The sequence below is a fragment of the Drosophila arizonae genome, chromosome 2 (genome assembly GCF_054131065.1).
Source record: "Drosophila arizonae isolate 15081-1271.41 chromosome 2, UAZ_ARI_1.0, whole genome shotgun sequence".
Taxonomy (NCBI): Eukaryota; Metazoa; Arthropoda; class Insecta; order Diptera; family Drosophilidae; genus Drosophila; species Drosophila arizonae.
In genome coordinates this window covers 7,846,931-7,871,409 of record NC_142922.1, presented here as the reverse complement: position 1 = coordinate 7,871,409, position 24,479 = coordinate 7,846,931, and the positions used below count along the sequence as shown (strand labels likewise).

The 24,479-nt window shown below is 37.8% G+C and overlaps 1 protein-coding gene across 1 annotated transcript in view; it reads left to right on the top strand.

Moving 5' to 3' along the window:
* Nucleotides 1-190: 190 nt before the first annotated feature.
* wat (waterproof) overlaps nt 191-24,479 on the top strand; it is a 32,218-nt gene continuing 7,929 nt past the window's right edge. The window contains exon 1 of the mRNA XM_018000706.2: nt 191-867. The gene's annotated coding sequence lies outside the window, so the exon portion shown is untranslated. The remainder of the gene's footprint in view (nt 868-24,479) is intronic.

Genomic DNA, 24,479 nt, shown 5'->3' with positions numbered 1-24,479 from the left:
CTGCTGCTGCTGCTGCTGCTGCTGCTCTGGCTATCGACAGCGCCACTCAATTTGAGTGAAGCTTGTAACAGCGATCGCAATTGCGATCGCGACTGCGACTGCGCCGCTAACAGGGACGGCGACGGCGACAGCAACAGCGACTGCGACTGCGACAGCTACTTAGAGCGCGACAGCTACTTAGAGTCGCTGAGTCTCACTGAGACGTACGCTTACTACCCCCAAGCTAGGCTTGGCCACACTGACGCTGCAGTCGGCGCCATACGTCATAGGCAATCGCAGCGACAGCGACAGCGACAGTGGCAGCGGCGGCGGCGGCGGCGGCGGCAGCGTCAATTGTTACCAAGTCGCGTTCAGGCCTCAGTTTGGGCCCCTGTTCAGGTGTTGTCGTTTTTGCAAGCCGCACTCGAGCTGAGTCGGTTTTCGTCTGCTTGGCAGCGCAGTTCTGAAACGCGTTCAATTCGTTGAAAAATAAGCTCGGTTCGCTGGCTCGGTGGTTTCGGTGGTTTCGGTGCTGTGCTGTCGCACTAAAAGCCAGAAAAACAAAACAAAAACAAAAATAAAAAAATAGTTTCAAGTTGATTTTCCTGAAATACGTTTTCGACGTTGTGCTCGCTGCCAATTCGGGAGTTTGGATTTTTTTTACCACAGTCCAGCTCAATTGTGTAATATCGGGGCTCTGCGTGAAAATCGTGAAAATTTCGAAAGTGCGCAATCGATTACACCAAGCACAATTTGGATACACACGCTCACAGCAAACAGGAAGTTTTCCACTCATTTGGCAAGATTCAAAATTATAGATCAATTGAAGAGCTCAAAATTAGGGAGCTGTGATTGAAATCGCTGCATTTCTGGAATTCGAACAACAGAGTAAGCCTAGTGAACAAATTTCATTACAATTGCAATACTTAATAATAATAATCATATATAAAATTGCTGTGCTGTCGACCAACGTTTCTGTGTAAATCAGATATTGACTAAAAAATAGTTTTGCTCACAATTCGCTGCTATGATGAAATTTATTTTAAAAGCAGCTCTAAAAAAATGCAAATGTAATTTAAGCTACTTGCAATTGTATTTCAATAATAAGTATCAATAATTCAGTTAAATCAGCACAGACAAAATATATTGCTTGGTAGCATATTACACATACGACGTGTCGTACAATGTATATTATTTTTGTGAAAAGAATAGTATTTGTTTGCATTGCATTGTTTGTGAAATTATTTTGTTATTAACTTGCATTATTTTATTATTTTTATGCGAGTCTCTAAAAATAAAAGAATGTTAATATTAAATTACGACAGCGAATACTCTGAATAAAAAGTTATGTTAGCTTATTTTCGATTATTCAATTTGCAGTCATTTATAATTATATATATATATATAGATTTATGTATTGATTGATATTTATATATAGTATAGTGAAGCTACGAACTTTGCCTTGCAATAAAAAAATAATTTAAATTGCCCGAGGAAAATTACATGTAAATGTTTTGCCGTTTATTAAGATGTGAAAAATGTGTAGCATTAAAATAATTGTGCTAAATATGTATGTATAATACGTATAGCTAATTTATTATTTAATTGATATAATCGCCAATGATTTAGGAATTTTATTATTTCACATCAAAGAAAATTATCAAACACATTTTTGCATTTCAATAATTAATTGAACTACAATTTGATGTATGAATTCTGATAATTATATAGATTTGGATAGAAATTGTGGGAATTCCGTATTGTTTAACAATTTGTTTATTAGCAAAAGTAGGCAATGAATATATAGAAATAAATATTGAGGGATTGATCAATTTAATTGAATTTCTAAATCAAATAAAGTAAGTTCTATGCTATTTAGAATTTAATAACTTCAGTGTTAAATAACTAAATTAGTCAATAGATTTGCTGCAAACAAAATAAGTTTGATTAACTCTGAGTGTTTTCTTGAATATATATGGATAATATGAATGAGAGGCATCAAATTGAGTTGACTCTGTATTTGAAATTGAATTTCTAATAAATAAAAATATTTTGATGAATATTTGTGCGATTGCCGTTCTCTAGAGATTAATTCAAGCATGTTTATATTTTGCACGTATGTAAAATTATCAAGTGCTCGCATTCATACATATATCAAGCTATATGTGTTTGTTTGCGTGTGTTTGTGTGTGTGTGTGCCTGCCATTTTGATTTTCAGCTAAGTAAAAACCTTGAAAAGCTTAATCGATGCAAATATTGAATCAAAGTCAAACAGCATTAAACTTGCCGAACTTTACCCAACGTCTGAAAAAGTTTGTTTTTCCTCGCAAAAGGCGTAAAAAACTGCATCAGCAATGCGCGAGACAGAACGACAGCGTCAGAGGGAGAGACAGCGAGTGAGAGAGAGCGCGCATGCAATCAAAGTGTGTGTGTGTGTGTGAGAGAGAGATGCATAGACTGACAGGCTAAGGTTGCGGCTGGTGTCAGAGCTGTGGAAGTGTGGAGCCAAGGCTTTAGCCAAAGGTTTTATGAATGAGCGCAGCGTAGCGCAAATATTTGACAAATCCCGCGAATGCGCTGCTTACTTATGCTGTCGTCACGTCTGTATTCGATGGGTAGCCGGCCAGTCATACTGATGAGGATTGCAGGAAGCTGCGTCTGACAGCATTAAGCTGTAACTGAAGCAGAAGCCGAAAGTCTTCTTAGATGAGCACATGCATGCACAAGCGCAGATGTATTGCATGTATTTCCAGTTTGCCACTGTCCAGGGCGGAGTTGAAAAAGAAAAAGAAAAACGAAAACGAAAACGAAAACAACTGAAATTTGCATTGCAATTTAATCGAGGTGTAATTTATATATCGCACCTTGTGCACTTTTTCCAGCATTCAATTTGTTTGGCTCGTTTGCAGTCGCTGCCGCTGCCGCTGCCGCTGCTGCTGCGGCTGTTGTTTATGCAAGCTGCGACTCGAGGCGCACACCAAAGGCAAGCAAATGGGCGCAGAATGCCCCCAGATGAAGGCGCAGATGCAGATTCAGATTCAGATTCAGCAACAGTAACAGAAAACTCACACACACACACACACACAAGCAAGCAGCGACAGCGACACTGACACCGACACCGACCGACTAACAACGCTAACGAGTGCAGCCGCGTATCTGTATCTTACGGTTAGCTCAGGTAACACACACCTGAAATGCTGAAATGCGCCAATTTGTATGCAACTGGCGTTAATAGTGTAATCCGGCAGCAGCAATGCGTTGCACAAAGTTGGCAAACAGGCCCCCAGCCTGCACTCTCCCCACCCTCGGCCCCATCTCGATGGCTTGGGCAACGCCAACAGAGTCCAAGTCGAGGTCGCCACCAAGCAGCTCGCCCAGCTGCTACGTGAGATGCGCAATAGTATAAAATTGATTTGTAATCGATAAATGTGCGAACATTGCGCATACGTTTAAATCAACAATCAAAACATTTGGCATTTGCCGATTTTGCATGCACACCAGACCAAAAGATACGTATTGTATGTGTATAAGTATGCATTAGTATGTGTATATGTGTAACTGGTAAAACTTTACTATGCCAATTCTTTGGCACATTAATTATGTACGTGCGAGTGTGCCGCCTATTTCTACAGTTAAAATTGAAAAATCAAATACAAGGAAAACCACTCGAACCGCAGCAGCCGCTACTGCCGCCGTCGCTGCATTTTTTAGCTGCTGCAGTTGCAAGTAGCTGCTGCTGCCAGTGACAAGGTTAGCGCATTGCCGTTTATTTGGGGCTTCTGCTAACGGCCGCCAGCGAATTCTAAACGAAACGAAACGTTGATTCATGCCACAATGCCAAGTATTAATCTTGTTGTAAATACAATCAAGCTCACACACACACACACTAATACAGATGTGTGTATCTGTATTCGTCGCCAGCTTCTTGTTATACTATGTGGTTTTGTTTTTAGTGGCCAACAGCTTTGGCATTAACAAGTGTTTAATTGCAATAAATGCACCGGAACACCTTGACTGTGCTTATGCGATGCCTGAGCTTGAGCTTGAGCACGGCAAACCCATTCAAAATGTGAAAAGCTGTGGGCTAGCCTCTGCCACAAGATCTGTCGATGGCCAGCCATCTCTGTGGCCATTTTGCTGGCCAAAGAGCGCACTCACAATTAAATTATTTATGCCTTTGGCTCTGGCCAATGAAAGGTTAAGCGTGTTAAATGCAACCATCCATGCGGCACGTTTAATTGCGATAGTTTCTCTCATATTTAAATTTATATTTTTCTTCATCTTTTTCCTTTGTCAACTTTGGTTACCTACCTGCCGTATTTAATAAGCCAGCGAGCACTTACTGCCCGTAATAGCTTCTTAATTATTCATTTGGCCATAAACATTTTGGCCAGCGCCACGTTTTGTCTGCCAACATAAGCAATTGGGTCATTACCATCCAGCCTAGCTGGCTAATGCCAGCTGCCACAGACCTTGACTTAACGTGTACATAAAACGCAGATTTACAGGCCATCAAACGTGTAGAGCACTGTACTAAATCTAACGTGCTGTAAACACGCCGTCAAGGAATCATGCTTCATCATGAGACTTTCCACAATGATTCACGGCTTATTTTTGCATCATCTAATGTCATTGATCAATCCTACAAGACTTTTTAAGTTAATGCACTTTTTGTTTATATATGTGTGTATTTCATCGAATGTAATCCTTCACGCATCTTTAAAGTTTATTCAATTTTTATCATGTATAAAAGCCAAACTGCTTTATGAGCATCGTGGCCACAAGTATATCTTTGCCTTCGTATTAATATGACTTAATTGTAAGCTTCTTTACTTTTTACACACATTCTTCATGCTGTGGTTGCCAAAGTTTTATAGAGAATTTAAATAAAGAATGAAAGCCACTTCACAGCCGAGTGCAATCGCCTGTTTAATATTCGCTCAAGGTGTTTGCTCAGTTAAATTTCAATAAAATTTATATTTTCTGCTTGGTTTTTCTCGTATGCGCATAGCTGTGATAGTTCTATAGATATTGATTCGAGAGAATATTTATATAAGTATATTATATGCTCTTTTCCCATCTCGAACGAGTAATAAAACACAATATTCTTAAAGTAGTTTGAGAAGTAAAAGAGGTTGCTTTAATTTTACAGAGTAGTTCACTCTATTGGCTTTTGTACTCTGGTAAGCGTGTAATATATGATGATTATAGAAAAAGATTCCATAGGTTAAAGCTATTTTATACAGAATATTTCTTGTCTTTAATCTCTGTTCATCTGGCATTGTTTCTTCATTGTCTCCACATAAACTGTGCCATGCTGTTAGTCTCTTGACACTACTCTAGAGCCAATTAAAATATATTTGCCGTCTAGTGAATAGTGAAATTAACACACGCAAAAAAATGACGTAATTTAAGTGAACAGAAAATCAAATTGAGGCAATAATGTTGTTACTTTTATTGAATTAATAATTCTGTACCTTAATGAATGCATAATTGAATAATAAACTACATGCACACGCCCGCGCCTCCTCTAGGGAATACATATTTGTACCTAGATGCAGTTGGCCGAATAGTTGTTATTGTTGTTGTTGTTGTTGTTGTTATTGTTGTTGTTGATTCTGCAGTCAGCGTTGCTGTTGCTTGTTTAATTTGTTAACCTTTTAACTTTTATGCACTTTAGCTGAGAGCCGTGTTGAGTCCGCGGGTAATAAAACTGAGTTGGATCTCATTAAGTAATCACATGGAATATTTCCGCAGCCAATTAAACCCGAAAGCCGCAGCTTCGGATGCAAATACCAGACAGCGTGACAGATAGATGGACAAGCGTGCTGATACATACATGTGCGAGCGTAGTCACAGCTACAATTACAGTTACTGATACAGCTATAGATACGGCCACAGATAAAGATACGAGTGTGCACTCGCATATGGACTAACAAATACAATTAAATTCGATTCAGGATGCATTTATACAGTTGCCATTTACATACACTGACACATACGCCATACACATGTATATATACATATATGTATGTATTTCTTTTTTCACGATGTCGCCAATTTTTGTAAGTTTTTTAATACCCAGGAAACATTGAATATTTATCAAGTGGGTATGCTAGACTTGCTTAAATGTGAGCGCATCTGAAGAATCTTCAGAAAATTAACGCATTGAATGTGGGAAATAATTTTATATTGTATAAATATAAGGTTTAAAAGCAAAATTTATGAAATATATTTTTATATGTCATATTGTCTACCTGCACACATTATATTTTGCATTTTTATTATATAGATAAGGCAGACCAACAAATTTAGTTAGAGTGAGAGAGAAGACTCTGCTCTGATAATAAAACTAAGATTGTTAAAATAGTGAAATGAAAGTTGTTGATTAGAAAGTTTGAATGTGCCTTTTGAATGAAGAAATTTTTCTTAGAAAATATTAGAAATACCACTTGATAAAGCTAATCTGGTTTCAGTTTGTATTTAGCATTTCAAGAGGTATTTAGTATAAAATATATATCACTAAAATTAGTTTAAGATGTTGGAATACGTACAGTTTGAAATATTTGAGTCCTATTCAAAGTGATTTCTGAGTAGAATTAGGGTAGATCTTTAGTCACTGAATGACATTTGCAAAATATTGATGGTATCTGTTCGGCCGTCATTAATATTTACAGGCTCAAACTTGTTTCTTTTGGCTTGTGTCAACGACATAAAAACACAGCCATGGATGCGCTGATAAACGAAATGATTTCAATAATGGAAATTTAATATGAGTGTATTTTTTGAATTCGGCTTGAATTGACTCAAGTGTATTGTCCTACGCTAATTGCTTGTACGAACGATCGATGAAGCCGGTTTGGCTTGGTTTAGTGCAGAACCTGAAAATTGCAGTGGAACCTGCCATTGAACGGCTGCTTCCGCAAACAAAAGTTTTCATTGCGCATTATTTACGAGCGCAGTTGGTATGATTGCCTGCCTGGCTGCCGGCTGTTGATTACGTTGCCTTAGATCAAGTCGGTTGCACCACAATAAATACCGCGACCGAACAGCTTCCAAGACAATTTCTGAGCTTCAATCGTGCGGCGAGCCAATTGCAGTCTCCATCCAAACAGCTGGCTTGACATCATTTTGCAGCCACGAAATGTGGCCAAACGGACAGCTAAACACCTGACTGACCGGGCCGACTCACTGACTGGCTGACTGACTGACAGAGAGGCGCGCCGGCCGACAGGTTCCAGCCTGATTAAGAGAGCCAAGCGTTCGCGAATCGAAACGTCTGGCATACGCATGGCAGTGGCGTTTTATTGAGTAAGTTTGGTTTTTGGCCAGTTGGCCGCCTGCTTGAATCTGATTGCTTATTTGTATCTCATGGATACGATGTGTTGCATTTCACATTTGCCTGTTTGGCTTTGCTATATCTTTGGGCCACTACCATTTCGGTTGTTCAGTTTGTTTGCACAATTTATGCGCAACAGTCGCCAACGCTGTCGGTTCACAGCCGTTAGCTGTTGCCGTTCCCCCCTCCTCACCCACCGCACATCTCTGACTACCCTCAAAGTGCCGCACGCACAGCTGTCCCATGTCCACAGTCGACTGGCTAGCCAAAAAGTTTCTATCTTTTTTCGAATTTCCAACCCAAACCGACGTGCGTATCTCTGTGTGCACATATTAGCCACAGAAACCACATCCAAACTATGTGCATATGTATGTATGTGTATATGTATGTATGCATGCATTGGTAGCAGCAGTGATACTAACTAAAATCCTACACCATAGTGACTACCAACTTTCAGCTCGTAAATAAATCAAAGCAATGCCAAGTGCACAGTGGGCACAAATCAGCAAATCTCGGATACAATTAAGCATATATTGCCTCAAAGTAAAGGCCAATTAAATTATCAAATTCAATGAAAATTAACCGGAAATCTCAGATGAAAAAATAGGATTGAAGACAAGATTTATTTGCATCCAATTTTGACTTTTAAATGAAATTTTCAGTTATAAATTCCAAATAGGATAGATTTCCTAATACAACTGAATTCAAACCCAATAAGCAGCTGGCCAAAGTAGGTGATGTTTCTTGCCTTTACATAAATGTTCCGAAATTCAGTTAGTGCTCTGATACCTTCAGTAAGAGTTATGCAGAGATATTATTATTACAAAAATAAAACAAATATATATATACATACATATTTTCTGCATTATAATTTGAAATAATTTATATAAAGCCTTAACTTATTTATTGTAATAGTTAATTTTAAATATAAATTTTCAAATTTAAAAATTGTTTTCATATTTTTCATAGTTTTCGTATTCATTCAGAGTTCCTCCGACTTTAATAAACATTCTCTCTTTCTTTCAACTTATCCTCTTGGATGGCATCCACTGTACATTGCTTGGCTGCTTCGCCTCTCTAAGCTTTTTATATACATTTGCGTGCTTCTTTTGCGCTTTGGTAATTTGTTTTAAATATTTGTTTAAAATATCAAAACGCACGACAACACACGTACACATTTGTACGTGGTTTCTAACAGATATATGTGAAAATAAAAGTTGTTTGCTAGGAGTGGTGCTTGCACGGGATTCTCACCACAAAAAAGAAAAATACAAACTAAAAAAAAAAAAAAAAAATATAAATAAATAAACTGCCCATTAAATCTCAAGCCCTTCCATTGACACCCGCACACACAAATACGCACGCACACACACACTATTTAATATTTGTTGTGTTGGCCAGAGTGAGATGTCCATAATGAGCGGTCATGGTGCGTACGTAGGTGATTCTTAACGGTTCCCCCAAAACGTGTTGCGATTGGGCTTTCCATTAATTTCGTCTTTCTTGTTTGGTTTTATTCAAATTTTGTTATGCACTACGCAGCTCGGTGATGTTGAAACATGTGCGCGAGTTTTCTTCCTGTGCTTCGCTTACCAATCGCGGCCCAGTCCCAGTTTCAAAATCTTCCGTTTTAACATATTCGTCAAAATACGTGATATCATTTGTGAGCCACTTTCGCAGCTGGCCTAGCAACTGGCCTCCGGCGCAATTAATTTCATAAATTATTACTGAGCAATCAAGAAATTCATATCCATTGTAAATATTTATAGATTTGCTCGTTCTCTGATAAGTTCTCCATTCGCGCTCGATTCAAATGCCGTTTATCTTAAGTTCAGTTGATTGCCAACTTGATTTATTATTTCAAATTTACATAAGCTCATATAATACATGTAAACCACATTTCTATACCGTTTCAAGGCTATTTTGTTTTTTATTTTGTTATTTTTATTATCATAACGTGCAAATTTGCCTTACTTTATTAGATATTGAGTTAGGTTTAGTTATTTTATGTATTAAATGCCATTGGCAGAAATACATCAAACGAAAGACAAATGCCACAAAAATTTAGTTAATAGGGAAACAATAGCAGTACCACGAAGAGCTAATACTCTTTCCATACAAATTACATAAATCTTCAACATTTTCATTGGCTTAAACGAAATCTATCTATTTTATTTCAAATTTCATTTTTGTTGTACCTAAAACGTAAAATATACAAATTTTTAATTTATATTCAAGAATATGGCTACAAAATATATTATAATATCATATAAATATATATATAATAATAGAATTATATATATAATTTTTTTCGAACTTTTTAATTAATGCATAATTTAAATAATTTAATATATTTTTTTTACTTATTTATTTATTTATTTTTTTTGTATACCTAATAGTTGAGTTGTAATTTTTTGTATTTTTATGTGCGATATATAACATAAAGGTTTAAACGTTAATTGTATTTGATATAAATTTATTTTAATGTATTTTTCAACTTTGCAATAAAGATAATGTATGCTAATGTTTAGAGAGTAGTATAGATACTACCCTTCAGATTAGTGTATATGAATGCAAACCGCTGCCTGCACACACGCAATATCGCAATGAAAAGTGCTCTGGGCTAAAAATAAAATAAAATCAAGAGAGAAAGAGAGAGGGAGAGAGAGAAAAAAAAAGAAATAAAATAACACGTATTGCATACATAGAAAAATATATAGAGTTCTGCTCAATCATAAAATCAAAGAGCGTTCAGTGAGACATATTTGCATGAATATAAATATATATATCAAGTGACAGGAGAAAGAGGAAATTGGTTAACGGGTTACACAGCAGGACATCTATATTAAAATACAAAAATAAAAACAAAAATGTGAGTGAGCTTATGGCTGGCACAGCAGGCCGAATGGTCAATGGCCACGTGAGCTGGCCTGAATGAATGAACATGAGTGTTGGCTGTTTAAACAGTTGATTAAATAATGAGCAGCTTTAATAGAAATACATGGTCGGATGCGTAAATAATGATATACACTAATATAAATACATGGCCACAGTTTACTTGATTTTCGGATGATTTGAGCAAACAATTGTGTCAATAAGAGGCTCAGTGCTAATTGTGATTCTCTCGACTGGGCGGAAATTCAATTTCGATACTAAAAAGCGAACGTTTTGTGAGCATGTTAAAGTCTCCGTTTTATCAATGTAAAAATTCATATAAAAATCTGTCAGAAGCTAAGTGGGCATCTACAAAGCTCCAGAGAGATTGACAGAGGCGGTCAGAAATAGAGAGAGAGAGAGAGAGAGGGGAGAGGGCGGAAATTGTTGCAGCACTTCAATCGCATTTGCATGCGATTGGATTCAATCATTCAATTTGTCCGGTCTCTTATTCAATTGATGGGCGAGAGGCGAGATGCGAGTGGGCGCCTGGTCCAAACGGCCGAGCTGGGGATAGTGGCTATGGCCCATGCATTGGTTTGGCGGCGACCAAGCAATTCATTTATGAAGCCTGAATGTTGCGTTCTTGTATTTATTTTGTGCACAAAGAGTTTTGTATGTAAGTACACACATTTTTGTTTTGCATTTATGCATATGTATATGTATATATGTATACATATACATATAAATATATAGAGGCGCCCTTAAACCAACAGGCATGCAGGCAGCACTCCAGGCCAGGTCAGGCAAGGCCCGGCCCAACCATCCACAAACGATTCAGTTATTTTTTATGGTTTCTTGCGCCGTTTTGTTTGCTCTTTACAGTTATTGTTTTTTATTTATATATATATTTTGTTGCGTTAGTTAAAGCATGCAAGTGCAATCGATAAACGTGCGTGGGCGGATTGGGCGCATTGCAGTCAAAGAGAAGCAATCAATGAGTACACACACACACCCACACACACACACATATAGCCATGTATCCGCTGGATTATAAGCAAGACGAGCGTGTGGCCCATCCCACAAGCAAGAAAATATCGGAAAGGCTCCATGAAATCGATTTAATCATAATCCAGCTTTTACTATTTATTGTTTTGAGCTATAGTATAAATATGGGGATGTATTAATACAAGCACAAAATATGATTCACATGCCTTTGTTGCTGCCGCTTGTGCTGCTCCTGCTCGTGCTGCTCCTGCTGCTCTTGCTGCTGTTGTTACTGTTGCTGTCGCTGGACGCCCACTTGACTTGGCTGGCATGCCCAGGGTTCGGGCATATTTATGGTTATAGTATGCATAACTGGAGGCAACCATAAAGTAATAATATGAAAGCGGCATGTCCCAAACCCCATTCCCATTCCCATTCCCATGCCCAAAAACCCACTTACAGCGCAGCAGCTACCAGTGTTTCACTACATATATATATGTATATATAGATATATGTCTAGCTGGAGGCGGCTGCATTGAAGCAGGAGGCGTGGCATTTGTAGTTCTCACAAGTATTGCTTGAGCAATCATTGATTTCGGTTCAACTTCGTTTTCTTATGCAAATACGCAAAGCATTTTCTATTTCGACTTGCTCTCGTGCTACTCTGTGTGTATGTGTGTGTGTGTGTGTGTGTGTGTTTCAGTATGTGCGAGTTTTGCTGGAGTTAAAGCTACTGCTAGGGATAAGCACTTATTTGGATTTTATTTTAGTATTTATTAAAAAATACAACTTAAAAGAAATCAAGTGGAAATAGGATATTTGTTGAGTTGCAAGTAGACGGCGTGGGAGATACCCTAGGCTAAAAAAAAATTACGCCTGCTAAGTATTGATGAAAATGCTTTTATTCAAAATTCAGCATATATACATATGTACATATGTAGGTCAGATTTAAAGTCAGTTTTAGTTCACTTAGAGGAACTACAGCTAATTATAAATTCATCTCGAACATGTTCCTCTATCTGTTACATACTTGGCCTCAAAATAGTTATGACCGACATCAACGATTCATTGGTTACAGGTCCAACAAAATGCTAAATTGAATCTGAATTGTAAACCACATTGTGAATTGTTATTATTTTTCCACTCCCCCTAGTTTTGCTATTATAGCCAATTGATATTCAATTACTCTCTACGTGGCTAATGCAGCTGAGGCTGTTTCATCTTCAAATTTGATAAATAAAAATAAAAATAAATAAATGAACATACAATCAAATTTAATTTTGGAATATTATTCCATTCATTTATGAAATTTATGAATATGAAGAAAATGATTTACGAACAACAATCAATTGAGCAATATTGAATTTACATTTTCAATGTGAAATCATATGTCCATGAAGAGATATGCCAAGTATTGCGCAACAGAAGATTAATGCAACATTCTAATTTATTTAATATGCTGCTCGATTTTGAAAAAGATACGAAAACAAATCTGAAATCAAAAGGCCACAAATAAATTTATTTGCATTTTAAAATGAATGAAGTAATAACTTTTATGCTGCATTAAATATGTGTACATATGTCTGTGCGTGTGTGTGTGTGTGTTTGTATGTTTTTATGCGCAGCGCAAACATTGTGCCAAGCATTTGATTTTATGGAAATTTTTGATTTGCAACAAGCAAAATAAATTGCATGCAATTTGTGGGCCGCATAAAAATGAGCAACATAAATCCAGTTACCGGTCAGCCCGGCCAGCCCAGCTGCCCAGTTGGCCAAATGCATATGAGTGCCGCCACATCCAGCTTAGTCTGTTCATATTTTGTATCAAGTATCCGGATGCACAAATGTATAATTATATGGCGAAAGCAACAAAATGCTTCTAGCCACAAAACATGCCACACACGAAATTCGAACTTTGCCCCACACCAGCAATTGTTGCTGCTGTTGCTGTTGCTGTTGTTGGCTGTGTCTGGTCTATTTGCAGTTCGTTGTTGGCTTTGAGGGTGCTGCAGAAGCAACGCAATCATTGGAATTAACAATGGAAAAATCAGTGAAATATCTATAAAAAAAAAATACAAGAGATGAGACTGCCAACAAACAGCAAAAATATGTATATTTATATATGTATATACATACATATAGAAAGGGGCAACAATTTACTTTGGGGCCAAAGGCTATTGCCTGGCTGAATGCTGGGATTGTCCCTCGATGGGCGGGTGTGGCAATGCGATGATGTACTAGTGATAAAAAATAATGAGCAAATTGTAGCAACAGCGTCTGGCAGTAAAACATCTTTGTGCTACTTTGTCTGGGTCAGTCGGTCGTTCATACAGCCGATGGGGTTGTTGCCAGATTGGTTGTTTGATCTGTTGTTGACGAACGCCGCCCAGATTGGGTGGCGCACTCAATGAATTGGGCGTAACAACAACAAATTGCCCTTTAAGCGAGCGTAGCAAATGAATTTCGACAAAAAATCTTGTCAACACATACACACACACATACACACCCACTCACACACACAGAGAACAATCATTCCACGTGCATTGATAAAGCTAGAGGGAGATGCGTCTAAAGAAAATACCGGCACATTGCTTTCGGTGTGAGAGCAACAACAGTGAACTCTAAATAACGTGCACAATGCCAAGATAAACGGCCAGATGAGCAACAGCAACAGCAACAACAAAAACAATGAGCCAGAGAACACTTTGGCCGAACAAAAGCCTTTGTACGTGTCAAGCACTCATTGCTGTCAAACATGCCGCACAGTTGACGATGACGAAACGCAATGCGGCAACGTGTGGGAAAACAATCTGTAACATTTTCGCCTTACGGCCAGTTCATGCCATGCCAGGCCATGCCATGCCGTGCCGTGCCGTGCCGTGCCGCACCGTGCTCTGCCGTGCCCTGCCGTGGCATGGCCGGGCGTGTTCAGCCAAAGTCAAGTCGACCAGTTTGTGTTTGTTGCTGCAGAGGTAGCTCATCTATTTATCCAGGCGTTAGCATAGCACGCAAAATACCCAAAGTCAGCCTACCACACCCCACCCCACCCCAGCCGACAGCCAGTGTGCTCATGCCACGCCCAGCTGACTTTTCATCCGTGCCTCGCTGTTGACACTTGAGCCGGCTATCGGGCTCAATTGATGTGTAGGCAACCCCAACAGCACCTCCTTAGCCTCACGCATCAATCGACCCCCGCAGCTTGCAATCTGGCACTCGCACTCAAACGTTCGCACGTACACCCACGCCCACACACACACATACACACACACACATACACACACACACACATACACATACATAACTAGTCTATGTGAGTCGCATCGTACTTATGTTGGCAGTTTTGAAATCTGAGCACTTTGAGCAGCGACAACAACAGCACTAGCAGAAACATCATCCACAACAACAATAGCAAATATTAATCGTTAACAATAAATAATCGTCTAGAGGAGCTTTTTGTAGCTTGTTGTTAGTTTGTTGTTGTTGTAGGCTCTGCTGCTTTATGCATTTGTAGTCACATTTGTAATACAATTGTTTATGCTTTTGCTTTTGCGGCTTCTTATTGTTGCTGTGTTTTTATGGTTTGTCGCACACACCAACATACACACACACACACACGCACATACTCACACTTACCTCCAGGCTATCCAGCAAAGTGTGACATAGTTTATTGTTATTTTATTGGGACCTCTTTTGGGCTTTCGCTTGCTTTGTAAATAATTCGTGCTCGCCACGTTTATGGCGTGATTTCTTCAGCTATTCATGCGCCTTCACACTTGTGTCAATATATATATGTACATATATATACTATATATCTACACTTATACATGCTCGTACGTACTGCTCATACGTTTTGGGTTTTGTATTACAAACATAAAAAAGGAATTGAAATCTGAGTAGATGATTACATTTTATACGCTTGACTCTTGCTATGAGATACTAATTAGTGATACAGACTTATTAAATTAAAAGCCTTTTGTGGCATGATTCGTGTAAGACGATACCGTTTCAATGATTCGCAACATATATATGTACATATAAGATTTTAGTAAAAGTAAACTCACTTCATATATGCATATAAAATTGTAGTAATTTCAACAGAATTGAATAAACAGCGTGTCCTTAATAAACTCCTGTCCAAACCATTAAACATCGACTATAATCGCTAGCTATAATATAAATCTGTGTGGTATAGCCTTTTTTGTTCGTAAGCAATAAATGATTTTTGATTTAGCTTTAGCCTCTTCAACTAGCATTAGACTAAGCGCTAGCATACAAACATCAAGTTCTTAAATTAATTACAAAATAATAAAAAATAAGAAAAATATATTAATAAAGAGTTCCTCAGCTCCATTTTCAGTGCTCAGAATTCCTTTGGTATGCGCAGCACCGTGTGAGGGTGAGGTGTTTGTCTGGCAAACGGGGTAGACATAGCTAACATTGCTAAGCCAGCAGGGCTTGTGGACTAAAATGGGAATTTAAGATTTAAAGGGATTAGTATCTTCTATAAAGTGTGTGTGTGCTCTTGGCAACCACGTATGATGGACTTTTTACATAGATTATTTACAGTCGTTCACCCAGTAAAACGTGAAATGCATTATGAGTGGCAGCTTTAATATAATACTTATCTCTCTTTTGTTCTTAATGCTTACTTTCTATGCCTTTACGAATTGTATAAGTTACAGCTTGTCGGAACTGTTGAGTAGTGTAACTAAATATATAATTAATATTTTGTATTTTTGCCATAGCTTTACTATTATATTTAGTCTTTGACCTCGACTAATTAGTTTATTTGTTGCCGTTAAACCCAACTACTTGCAAAACAGTAAGCTAAACTAATACAGTATATAAAAACACACAAAATCTGCTTGGAAAAACAGTTCATAGGTCAACAACAGCAAGCGCATGAAATTTAAATAGGTTTCAATAATTATTTCAGCCGCAAGTCTCACAAATTCTTGTGATTTTATTTCTCATGTTTTCTGCAATGAGATCAATTTAAATAAGAATAATAAAATTTCATGCTTTTAATAATTGATTCAATTATGCTTTTATTTTTTTTTTTAATTTTCCATCAATAATTTAAATATATATAAAAATTGAAATATTTGCTTTAAAAAAGTTGCATTTTTAAGTGATTTTGTTTACTTTTTCATACATGATGAACATATTATTTTTACAGTCAAAAGCACATCGACTCCCGAATTATAAGTCAATATTAAAATCGAGGCTTGAGGCAAATATTCGGTTTTATGTATATTCATAAAGCGACTACTTACAGTCTACTTTTTAAACTGAAGCGAATTCATTTTAAAATTTAAATACAAAGGAAGGAAGTCTTATGCATTTCAATTGATGCAATGAAGTACATATTTGTATTTTTATTTTATTTATTAACTTTCATCTGATATATATTTAAAGTTTGAGCTCAAATCAAAATTTTTGAAAACTATTACAAAAATTTCATTCTAGCCTCAAATATTTCTGACATTTAATTCAATTCATTTAGATTATAAATAAACACAACATATTTGCAATATAATTTGTTTTCTTGCGAAGTCAAGTAAACTTTGATTTAAAACATCATCTGATTATATATTAACTTTTATATGTTTCAAACAAATAATGCAAATTGTTTATAAAATAATTGCAGCTTTTGATAATGCAATAGACAAGCTTATTATTATCCATCCCATTTACTAGACCCTAAGCCCATATCAGCAGGAAACGTAGCAGACCCCAAAAATTTATTTGACTCTAGATTCCATAAAAAATGTTTAAATAAAAGTAAATTTAATAGCAACTTTGATTTCTGCTATATTTTATTTTATACGTGCTTGAGTATGTCAGTTCATCGAAGGGCATCTCGCAGTCGAGCAGTCTCAATCAGAGCTCTCTTAATTGCTTATTATTATTATTATTATTTACATTTGTGTAAATTAAGGCAAAATATAGTTAACTGCGGAAAACCAGTGGCAGCCGCAACACAAATCAGCGCATTAGATTTAATAAAATTGTGAATTAAATATACAGTAGCACCAACGAGTCAGGAGGAGACTTTTCATTAAATTATGTACATTTATTCGAACATAAATATTAACAAAATAAATATTGGCAGAGCAGCACGACAAAAATAAAAGCTTGTCGCTGGAAATAATAAATACGCTGTAATTCAAATGGCTTCAGGTTAATTGCAGCTCGATATTTATTTATATATTATTTATTTATATATGTTTTTATATATTTGATTGTTGTTTTTTATGTCTGGTATTTTTTTTATTTTTTTTTATTTTGTGGGCTATTTCTCAGTTGATTTTGGCTGGAAATACAGCGCTAAAAAACCTATTAATTAATATAAATTACAAGTCTAACGGGCAATGTTTATTGCATGTTATTGTTGCAAATAGATTTTGTAAGGTCTCGTGTTTGTTGTTGTTGGGGTTTTTTACCGTTATTTAAATTAGTTTTTTGTGTACATGAAGTTTTTTTTTTTTGGACTTGTCATTGATAATGCGCGAATTATGTAATTAAAATTTCAGTGCGCGACTTATGTGGATTTTTTCTTTTTATATATATTTGTGTGGGCTATTTTCAATGTTGAAATATTGGCCATAAATTAATTGGTGTAATAATTGCGCAACGAAACAATTGAATTTGATTTAGAAAATACTCGCACAAATCACAGAAAAAAATTGAATCAGCTCAAGCGTCGCGGAATTGATTAAAGCGAAATTAAATTATAAGAAATTAATTACATTGCAAAATGAACATGGCATATAATTCAAATGATATAATGGGCAATAATTAAATTGCTTTTACGGTTGCACCAGAGCAACCGGAGTAAGTTGGATAGAAATGAGTACAAACTGAAGCAAACACAAACACACGCACACACACACACAGACACACGGGTTGATGGAATGCAATTGATTACAATGTAATACGTGCATATTAATTGTGCAATGCCGCGTATACTTAATGTCTTATTTCGATTGTCGTTTAGTTGTTATCATTGAACATTGAAAACTTTCATAATTAGGTATTACATGCAAAGCGTGTCAGGCTGGCGTCTGCCTCAATCATGATGTATGACAGCTGCTATACGAGCATTTTGATATGATTGCTGTTGGGCATGTGGCAATGCGAAAGCGAGCTTTTAATATTTGCCTAACTGATAGGCAAATGTTATGGCCAGGCCCACAACATAACCAGCAATAGCAATGCGAACACAGCCAGTAAGCCAGCAACAACAATTCGGTTACACTCAGGTGCGCACAATGGATGTATCTTCATGTGCGTGAGTTTGCCTGTGTTTAAGTGGGCAGAGAGGTGTGGCGGGCACCGCAACCACAATGGCATCAATGAGGCATATCAACCATGTGACGTTGACGCCAACGGTCATTAGCTTGAGCTCTGCCCGCCTCCGCCGCCTCCCTCGCGCCTTCTCTCCTCAACGGTTTACGCATGCGCAACACTTTGGCATTAGCTCGACAGATGTAAAGCTGATAAGAGCTGTCGGTTGGCATTGGGAATAACCAGACAAACAGAGACAGAGAGAGAGAGAGAGAGAGAGAAAGAGAGAGAAAGAGAGAGAAAGCGACACGTAGCATTGTAATTGAAAATGTTTTGTCTGCTTTGCATGAAACTCATAATTGAATAAATGGCATATATGTAAAAGATTTCACACGTGCCCCTCCGCAACTAAATTGGCCGGGCTAATTAGCATGGCAAGAACTTTTACAGTTCGATTTGAGTGCACTCCGCTGATGCAATTCGAATGGGCTTGTATCTCAGAAAATCTCACGGTTGTACGCAATTAGCTGACCCCAACCTTTCACACCTCGTTGCTAACGATGCAGGCAAAGGTGTTTCTCGCAATTAGTGGTAAACATTATCACTTTCGATGACACTTGACTATTGTGCTATTTATTCAATGCATTTCAGTTAATAATTTGTTTATATTTTCGTAGCTATTTACGTTTTTTTGAAAAAGATTTTCAAAAAGTTTTCCCACCACGCTTCATGTGCATTCTAATTGAAGTGTTTATGTACGTTAAATGAGCAAACTCAATATCACAGTGTCTACAAATAATTACGTATATGCATTCGCATTTTGTTGTATTAATTAAAGCTAAGCACACACACACACACACACACGCACACTCAGAAGCATCCCCCAGACACACATAGACATATTAGAGCTGCTAATAATTGAGATTCCCCTGCGTTTGGGGCCATCATGAATATGTTGTTGCAAGCGTGGACCATTAATGTGCCGCCATAAACTAGAAGCTGTCACAAGCCACTCAATTTCAATACCATTGCGGCTCATAAAATGACGCATCAATATAATCGAAATGATCATTATCCGGACAGTGGGAGTGGCAGCTGGGCCAGACAGCTTCAGCAAGCAGCATAAAAACTATAATCAATATCCATATCCATTAGCGTTATCGTATCAACGAACTCAAATAATAATAACGTACATATGTCTGTGTGCACCGCAGACAACCGCAGAGATAACAGCTTCAGTCCCGGTCCTGTTGCCAGTCCCGTTCCAGGACCCGGTCCCGGTCCCGGTTCTGTGCCCAACCTACCGTTCATTTGTCTTCACGTAATTATCTTTTAATAGATTTAACGAATATTTTTCTCACTGACTTTGCCTCTGTCCTTATTGCCACTGTGGGCGGCACGGCACAGATTCAGTACTCACCCAATCCCGTCGCCAATCCCAATCCCAATCCCTCCTTCAGAGCACAGCACACAGAACAACAAACAATCTCCAGCTATATAGCTGCTGCTGTTGTTGTAGTTGTAGTTGTTGGGCCAAGCGACCGGTCAGCCAGTCGGAAGCCGGAAGTTGTATGGCCATGCCACATGCGGCGGAGCCAATGAGGGATGAAGTATGCAGCAGAGGCTGAAGGCGGACGTACGCACGGATGGACGGACGAAGTGGAAGGCTTTGCGCTGCTGATGGCAACGACAACCATTTTCGCTTTATGGACTTTCAAACTGTTGCTGTTAATTATTTCTTCTTCTTTTAATGTGGCCACTGCTGCTGCCGTCGTTCTTATTGCTGTTGCCATGTCCTTGTTGCTGCTGTTGCTGCTGTTGTTTGTTGTTGCGTTTGATGATGATGTTGTTGATATTATGCAATGGGGCTTCCCTGTGCACTGCTTACTGCTTACTGTTTACTGCTCACTGCCTCCGCTGCTCCCAAAGCCCTTGTTTGCACTTTTTCACCATTTTGCACTTTATTACAAAAGCATTAAATAAAATTCAAAGCGAATGGGCCTCGCAAGTGCGGGCAACCCAGTACGAGAAGAAGGAGAGGAGAATGGAAGGCATGTAGCAGTGGGGGCAAACGGTGTTAACGGAACAGCGAGGAGCTGCCTCTTCGATTCGCATTTGGGTTCATTGAAATATGCGAGGCGCAGTCGTTGACGCTGCAATGTTTGTTGCATTGCTTTCAGTTTTCTGGGTGTTTGTTGTTGTTGTTCGCTTTGTTGTTATTGTTGCGGTGCATACTTTTGTCTTTTGTTTTGGACCATTGTTTCGAGTTTTGCCGTTGCCACAGCATCGGCGGTAAACAAGCGCTAAAGTACGAGGACCACAGCCAAGTATCAGTATCAAAAGTGCCAAAAGCATTATGGCATTGGGATGAGAATCACTTCAACAGTGTCGCAAAAGGCTTGTGCCCATGCGAATATCGTGACGGAATTTATATAATCCTCAAAAAATCTTTAAGAGATTTGTTCAAAGTGTTGCTATAAATGGGATATAGCTACAGTCAGCACAAGTCGGCCCATAGGTAATTAATGTATTTCTTGATAAGTAATCGGTATCAGGGTTCAAGATCTGAATTGAGTTAATTCTTTGATATTTTTTTATAACATAGAGGAACAACTTAAGTATTCCTTTGGCAGTCCCGTCTACCATTAGTAGACTTTGAAGTGCATCTTCATATTTTCAGTTTTCGATTGTTATGTAAATTACTTTACAGTTAAATATTAATAATATTACCAATTTTTATGTTGGTATAAATTAATAATACTGTATGTTTACATTGTGCTCACAATAACATAAATAAATGTAATTAAAATTATGGGAAATTTACCATGATGCTAATTATATTATTATTATACGTAGGCAGCTATTCAATTGGAAACTGAATTGATAACTGAATTTTAATTAGAAATATTGTACTATCACAATTATTAATTTCATTATGGCATTAAATTATATGCCGTATAAATTATACACAATTAAATATTTTTATAAGAGCATAAAAAAACAATGAATAATAAATGATAATTAATTATATTATTTATTGTAAAAAATAAATAAAAATATTTAAAATTAATGAAAATGAAAAAATATTGTCATTTTTATTATTAACAAGTAAGAACGTTGCAGTCGGGCGTTACCGACTGCGGAATACTCATTCACATCCAATCAACAATTTAGTAGTTAAGTTTCGTTCTAATACTGTAGAATATACAGGTTTTTCCGATTTGCCACGCAACAACTGGGCGTAGACACCTCATTTTTGGTCAGTTTTTAGAAAGAGATAACGTTACCCTAACTGCAAAGTTTGAATGCTTACCCTAAAAAAATGTGAAAATTGCAGGGTATTTTTCGATATGCCACGCCCCCAAAGAGGCGTAAAAATTATTTTTGGGGAATCGATAGAGGAGGCTACCAGTAACTCAACTATCCAAATTTGAAGCTTCTAGCTATTATACTTTAGGAGATATAAACTTTTGCGGTTTGCCACGCCCCCTGTGGGCGGACATATATCCGACAAAACTTTTTGGTCTTGGGTGATCAGTCCGAGTATATATACAAAATTTGAGGTCTCTGTCATCAATAGTGTCCAAAATATAGGAGAATTTAAAAAATCACTATATCTTCAGGTCCGATTTGCCACGCCCCCAACGGGCGTAGACTTATAATTTATCTTCAGACTTTATAGAATCATACCATTAGCTGACGTGCAAAATTTCAGCATTCTAGGTTTACAACTTTAGGAGATACAGTTTTATCCGATTTGCCACGCCCCCAATGGGCGTAGATATATCCGCCATAGCTCGTGATCTTGGGTGGTCAACGCGGACCTACATACCAAGTTTCAGCTTTCTAGCTCTTCAACAAACATGATTTCTGGTATATCGGAAAATGCATTTTCCTATTTGCCACGCCCCTAGTGGGCGGATCGGGAAAATTTTAACACTTTATAAACCGGAGATATACACGAGTATGTGTTCCAAATTTCAAGTCTCTAGCTTCAATAGCGCCGAAATAGATTGCGTTCATACGGACAGACGGACAGACGGACAGACGGACGGACGGACAGACGGACAGACGGACGGACAGCAAGACGGACATTGCACAAAACCAATATACTGATTCACTTTCGTGAATGAGTATAAAAATAAAAAATCATTAGGCAAATTATTTTCCAGTGAAATGAAAATGATATCATAATGAAAATTTAACTAAATCGTATTTTTCGTACAAACTAAGTGAATTTCGATATTAAAAATGCAATGTAAAATTTTAAAATATTCACAGCACACTAAATTTCTTGAACAATATATAATTTAGAATAACACAGCAATATCGTACAAATTGCTATGTTTGTTAAATAAATATTTATGATTGCAAATTTATTTGCATAGTTTTGACACAGTGTGCAAAATGTTTCAATTAGCTGCGCTTCGATGTGCATCGCCGACAACAGGCAACAGGCAACAGCGACAGTGATGGCAACAGCAGCGGCAACAGCAGACGCAACAACAACAACAGCAACAACAAAAAGTTAATAACAACAACAATAGAAAGGCGAGCACAGTGCCTGCAGCTGTGGCCTATAGTTAAACAATGTATAAATTCGCATACAAAAACAACCCCCAACCCTTAGTTACAAACTGCCCCTGACACCATCAAGCCCGGATCATAGCTGAAGTCGCCAACAATTCGTGCAGTGCAGTGCGTTCTCCAATTTTGATGTTGGCGTTGGTGGCGCTGTGGTCGCCGGTGTGGTGCAATCAGTTGCTGTGGCTTTCTGCCCGACATTGCCAGCCATTCAGTCAGTCAGTCAGTCAGTGAGTCTGTGAGTCTGTCAGTAGTCAGCCAGCTAGTCAGGTTGGCAAGCTGCCCATGCAGTCTACCTGCCTATGCACTCGCCCCTCACCTCTCAGTGCTTTCGTCATTCATACGATTGAGTGAGCGCCGAGCCAAGCGGGTGAAAATTCCCCCAATTGGTGTGAAATGCAACATGCTAGTTGGCTGACTGCCTCACTGACTGACTGACTGACTGACTGACTGACTGACTGACTGACTGGTTGACTGGTTGACTGGTTGAGTGTCTGGTAGGTTGGCTGGCTGGCTTGTTGGCTGGTTTCCATTGCAAATATGGGTTAATTGTGCGCGGCTTCGACACTCAAATTATTTAATGTCCACTCTTATATCGCCCCGCCCCCCGTTGCTCTGGCCCGCACTCTCGATTGCATTGTCTGTTGTGCAGCGAATCGTGTTTCTTTACATTTATTACATGAGTCTGGCAACGCGGCCATTGTTATACGCTCGCCATTTACCTATAGTAGATTTTCATTGAACTTGCCAGCTAGTCGTCGATAATCAAGTAATTAAATCATTGCGTACTTTTGAGTTTGTAATTTTCATTTTTATTATTAATTGTCATTGTATATATGGTTTTTTTTTCCTAGTTTCTGTTTAGTTTTTGGGTGTTGACATTTTGACTTTTAATTTGTGCGCAATTAAAATTCTACAGCGTCATCGACATGAGCATTTTAATTAAATTTTATTCAAGACTATAAGTAGCCAGCCACGGGGCTTCCTAGTTACCGATGTAGCTGTCTAGCTGCCCAGGTAATTATTGCCCGTGTATTGTGTTTCTGTTTGGCTGGTTTTACAACTTGATTGTCCGATTACTCGACCCGACGCGAGCAAACAGCTGTGTATGTGTATGCATGTAAAATCCCATTAGAAACGGAAGCATTTAATTGAAATATTTCTAGAATAAAGCATGAAGTATCTAAACTTATGATTATACATAATAGTTCCCATACTGGCTTGCAATGTTATCAGAGTATATTAGCTTTAAGGAATCTGAGGAGATTGAAATGCTGAAATCAATTTATGTCTACCCTGATTATAATAGATCATATGCCCATAGGGACAGTTTCTTGCATCCATTGTAGACTGACCACGATTGACTTCTCTTTTAAATAGAACTGGAATATGTGTCATCATTCTGAAACACACGCCATAAATATTT